Source organism: Sprattus sprattus, assembly GCF_963457725.1.
Source record: "Sprattus sprattus genome assembly, chromosome: 4".
NCBI lineage: Eukaryota > Metazoa > Chordata > Actinopteri > Clupeiformes > Clupeidae > Sprattus > Sprattus sprattus.
Genome location: NC_137923.1, coordinates 33,206,783 through 33,212,782, shown reverse-complemented (window position 1 = coordinate 33,212,782; position 6,000 = coordinate 33,206,783).

The following is a 6,000-nucleotide window of genomic DNA, read 5'->3' as shown; positions in this document are numbered from 1 at the left end:
TCATATTCCATGACGATGATGATGATGATAAGGAGGAGCAGGAGGAGGAGGAGTGTGATTAGGTCTGCGCACACACACACGTACACTCATTCACTGACTCACTCATGAGTAAACTGACTGAAAAACATATGCATATTGCTATATGCAGTGATATTTTGATGGTTCTGTGTTGTATGATACAGACACAAGACTTTAAACATGACTGAAAATAAATGTTCAAGCATCTATGAAATCAAGTCACACCAGTCTCTCTGTACAGCATGTGCTTCCGCTGGCGAATGCTGAGGTACAGGTGCTCAATTTGGCGCTCCAGAGAATGCTCATCCACGACTGTGGAGGCTGTGATGAAATTGTCATTATTTGTGGTCAAAGAATGCCATAGAATGCCATAAAATGCCAAAAGACATGCAGTTGAATTTGAAGACATGCATGTTTATGAAGGTTAAATATTACCACATGGCCAGCCTTGGACTTCGGAGATCCAATTTTGGAGCTGAGTGTCATCCACACTCAGCTCTGCACAGAGGGCATGCAGCTTTTTAGCCTCCTCATCCAGCCTTCTCTGCGCCTTTAAAAAAATAGATCCAGAAACAGCACTCCTAATTGTCCATGTGCCTTATACTGTATATTAAAGTACAATAGTTTATGGCTTTTCAGGTATTTTAGAGTGTTTTTTAAAACATACCATTGAATACCTCTGGGCCAAATTTTTGTGGAGGTTTGCCATCTTCCGATGGTTCCACAAAATTGCCAACATGGTAATCATGTCTCTTCTTGCTGTAGTAATATAGTAAAAGTAATGGCTTTCGAATCATAGCAGAAATAAATACCCCAAAGCAAACACACTGTTTCATTTTTCTTATCATCATTGTTATTACTGTATTATTTTATACGTGTTGTTGTTGTTGTACCTCCTTTCGACATGTACTTGGTTGACATGGCAGCCCTGGACAAAAAACTGTTCACCTAAGTAGTAAACAATCAGTATGTAATGTCAATACTATACTATCACAGGAGACAACACAATGAAAGAACATTTTTTTTACAAAATTGAACACATTTAGCACACCTGCTCCACCTCCTCTCCAATGGTGTTCCCTGCGCCCTCTTGGTTGCGGCCTCCCCATTTCAGCTGCAATTCACAAACAAGAGTTTCAAGACAAGCACAATTGGTTGAAGAATTTACTGCACGAAATTTGACGCTAACCTCGCATGTCCATGAGTGGGCTTTGGCATGCATGACCGAAAGGAGGGGTCGGACTGCCTGGAGTGGCTGTGACACAAACATGTCAAAGATGCATTACACTCATAATACAGAATCAGAATCAGCTTTACAATTTGCTCTCAAAGTTGACACTCAAGGATGTGTTTATAAGTCACATGCATATGATTACTAATGTAAAGAATGCAGTGAAATTGTCAGTTCCCTCACCTATTGTGCATTGGGGGGGGGGGGGGGGGGGGGGTGTAGGGGTAGGCATAAGAGCTGCAGGGGGTGAATGATGCACAGCATGTTTGTGTGTGTTGGGGGGGGAGGATTGTCATGTCAGGTTGCCATGGTCGTGGGCACCTCAACAGGCACAAGCAAGATACAATATACAATTGACAAGAGGGAGGGTGAGAATAGTGCAATATCAGTATAGACTGAGGTTTAGGATTAAGTAGTGCAAGGCAGTTCAGTGATAATGTATCAGAAAAAGTATTTCTTACCTGCAACTCCTGAAACACTGAGGCCACCCTATTCAGGTAGGGGAAATATTTGCAGGCCACATCCATACACAGAAATGTCGGCCTAAGCGGCATTAGTTCCCTGTGTAAATAGAGGGGATATGCAAATATTTCCCCCCGAAACATGTTTAGTGCCTTCAGGAGAACGCCGTGCCTGCAGACGGCTATTTCCAAACCCTCCTCATCAATTTTTGAGGATTAGGGTCGACTGGTCTCTTTAGCTGCCTGCCACTGGCTTGTCCCACACCTGCCACTGCCTGATGTCTGATAAAACGCAGAATCATTCAGAATGAAGCAAGTTCATGACAACAACATTGCACTCTGCTCAAATAGAACTTTGATAACTAACTCACATGCTTTGTGTTGGTATGGATACATTGCACAAAGCAGGCCACCTCTTCATCCTTTGCAAAGAATGCTCCATCAAATACACCTACATGCAGAGATGGGCAAAAATACATCAAAATGTATTTTGATACAAAATACAAAATACCCCTCAAATAAATGTATCAAAATAAAATACAAAATACTGTTGCCAGAAAATGTTACATGTATTTTGTATTTTTAAAATACAGGAAATACTTTTTCTGAATTTTCAGTTTTCTCACAATTTGGTATAGCAGAACATTCAGGTTTGGGCTATTCAGTGGCGTAACGAAGTAACCACGGGGCCAGGTGCAGGCTATTATGACGGGCCCATGTCAGTGGTTCCGTATCCTTTTTTTCATGTTTGTAACCGCCGCCACAGGGCTCTCATTGCAATCTCTATGGCTTCCGGGAGGGCTATCCCCACCATGCTTTCGTCATACGTAATTGCAAGGTAAGGACTAGGACGCGATCTGGCACTCCTCGCCTGGGCGAGACGCTCCACTTTGTGAATGAACGTATAGAAGTTGTACTAGCATTTGTATTCAAAGTTTATACTTTAATCTACCAAAGTACTCACTATTTAACAATACAACTTCCACAAGTTACAGATTATCTTTGACAACATTGGCGCCCACATGTGATTGACAACACTGGCGCACACATATGACATCACACAGATAAATGACTCTGTGAGAATGAGTAAGATCTTTAGTGCGAGTCTCAACAACGTTTATAGTAGGCTAAGATCTTTAATAAGAGTCTCATGTGCGCCCGGGCCCCTGCCTCTATGCAATGCGGCGCGGAGTGCCAGATCGCGTCCTAGGTGAGGCGCGCCTCATTCACAAAGTGGAGAGTCTCGCCCAGGCGCGGAGTGCCAGATCGCGTCCCGGACCTTAGCTCTAATTGCGTATAAGGACATCACACGGCTTTCATCAAGTCACATTGTGTCAAGATGGCTCAGTGCAACAACTCAATTCGCTCTTTGAAAGAACCTCCTTTAAGTCGGTGTACTGAAGATAAATGACAAGGATCAAGACAGCTTTCTAAGTTTTCGACCACAACCCTGTTTTGTGAAAAAAATTGATTTAACATGAGAGTCAATGAGAGAGCTCTGGGGTGATTTCCTTTTCGTCCCAAAAAGGGGCGGGCCATAAGAAGCAACACTTTGGCAAATTGTCTGATTCGACAATGACATTCAGAGGCAGATCAGATAGTCTCGTGGTAGAATCCGACAGAAAAAAAATCTCCTTCTGCCTAAACACTGGTGAAAGTAATTGGAGTATTTTAAATACAAAATTACTCCACTCTAAAGTATTTGTTACAAATTACATTCGATTTTTTATTGGCCCTATGAAATACAAATTACAAAATACTCAAAAGCAAATTTACTAGTATTTCAAATACAAGTAATTGAAATACTGCCCATCTCTGCCTACATGAGACCTTTAGAAATGATGTGCAGAAACAAAGTCTATGAATTACAGCTCATACATTATACATTTCTTCATAGAACAGTTTATAAAGGAAAATGTAATACCCTGTGGCATTTTGAAAGCGGTAATGCTTTTGATTACCATCCACGGCAATGGCATGCATCTGTGGAGTACACGCAGAGCAGAGGAATGGGTCCATCCCCATGTCCCTCTCCACCTCATGCTCTGCGTGGGACCATTCAATGAATGCCCGCTGGAAGGCATCTCCACAGATGTTGCTGGCCTAAATAGTAATGATAAATATGGAAAGATATTATTATATATTATGTGATGAGAATTATTAAGAAAAAGAGAAAGGAAAGATATTTACTCTCCCACAGGCTTTACTCCTCTCCTCCAACATTCCGAGGAATGCCTGACGTGAGAGGCCCGGGGCAAGCAACTTCAACTGCTGAAAAGATTCCATCATTGTGACCTGGTACAAGGTGTGGTGATTCAACGTGGCAGGCCAGTAACCAAACTTGACCAGGTCCTCCAACCCAGCTGTCCAACTCTCTTGGCACAGGCCACAAGTTACAGAGGGGATGGACAGGTTGTAATGCCCTGAAATAATTGTTTGTACAGTGTTAACTCAAGCAAGAATAGAGATATGACATCCATAAAACATATCCATCTAACCATTCATCCCAACCAGGATGACTCCTCTGGCTGCTGTCATTGACAGAGCACTTGGACAGCAACCACATATTTTTGGCAGGCTGACCGGTAGAAATCACACTAAAGAAAATATATATAATATATATTTAACATATAGCTATATAGGCTAATTTGTCACAATAACGTTACATCATTTGTGTAATTATGAACACACCTGTTTCCATCAGATTGTATCCATCACCCTCAGGCTGGACAATTGTAGTGGGTGACAAGGGGTGATGAAACCCCTCAAAAGTGGCACTCCTATCATGTAGTACATGAAGTGCATGAACCCTAACATCACACTCACTAATAAGGAACTCCTTGGGCATGCATTCCTTGCAGTGAATTACTGCCCTGTTATTACAGATCTTGCAGGCAGGCTCTAAGACCTCGGAGGACATCAATGCTTGAACTAAGGACACCCCAGCTGACATTTTGCTGAGATGTTCCAGGGTTTGTTTTCGGGTCTACGGAGTAGGCCTGGAAATTTGTATCTTATCACAGAGAATATAATAATCATTATGAGAGCCTGATGACAAGGTAAAAGAGCGATAACAGAAACTGCACAACCACAACCAAAGCAAAGGCATACCTAGGACGTCAAATGAAACCGTTTCTGTTCCAGGAATGCTGCTTGTTGCTGTAATAGGAAATATGATGCTTTCATTTGTTCTTAGATAGATAGATAGATAGACATATAGATAGATGCTTTATTTATCCCAAGGGATCTTTTAAGAATGTAGTAGCTTATACAACCATGACACAGCACACATAGTATTATGTATATTTCAATGTTTTATTCAATGTTGTAAGGCGAGTAGGCGACCTTAGGTGTCTTGAAAGGCGCCCTATAAATAAAATGTATTATTATTATTATTATTACATACATATGTCACCTACATAAAAAATCACTCACAGATGTGTGAAAAGTAAAGAGCATGTGAAGTGATTGCAAAGGTCTGGTAGGGACTGCCCCTGTAATGTATTGACTATCATAAAGTGCTATGGTAAAGTGAACTACCACTTTTGCACACATTCTAATAATAACTCATAATAACTCCTTTTTTGGCAGGAATTTGATCACGTGGTGCTTGACCAGGTCTTTTAAATAGCATTTCGCCATTGCTGTCCCGTGGCTGCCATTGAACTGGCATAGCATGACATTTTTTCTAAAATAAGGGAGTTTCCATTAATTGTTTTATTTACAAATATACACTTGTTGCCACATGTTTAAAACAAATCTATACTCACAGTGGTCGCATCAAATTTAGCAATTAGATGCTTGCTAGTTTGAAGAGCCTTCTGGAAGTCGGACATTTCTGCAAGAAGATTTTCTATATTCAAATTCAAAAGCTGAAAGTGTCAGTGGTTTCTACGACAATACAGTGTAGGAGGTCAAAAGGTCACAATTCAATCCAGTACTATGGAATACTGTCCAAATCACTCTGTTGAGAGCACCAAGACATGAAAAGACAAATAATAACATTTTCAGAGCAATACTTTGGAGGAAAGGGGTTGTCAACTTTGGTTGTGCAGGGTGATATGTGTACAAGCAAAAAAGTGCAAAAGAGGACTGGGTGGGGTCATAACGAATTATGATAAATGCCTTGGTATGTAAGGTGAGCAAGCCAGCGTCAAATCCTTTGACTGAAGTAAGATATAACTTCTATGTTCTTCTACTTTTTCAGAGTTATGAATGCAGTGTCTTTGACTTTTTTTCCATTTACTAACATTCAGGACACTGTTACATCATCAGGGTAATAGACTTGAC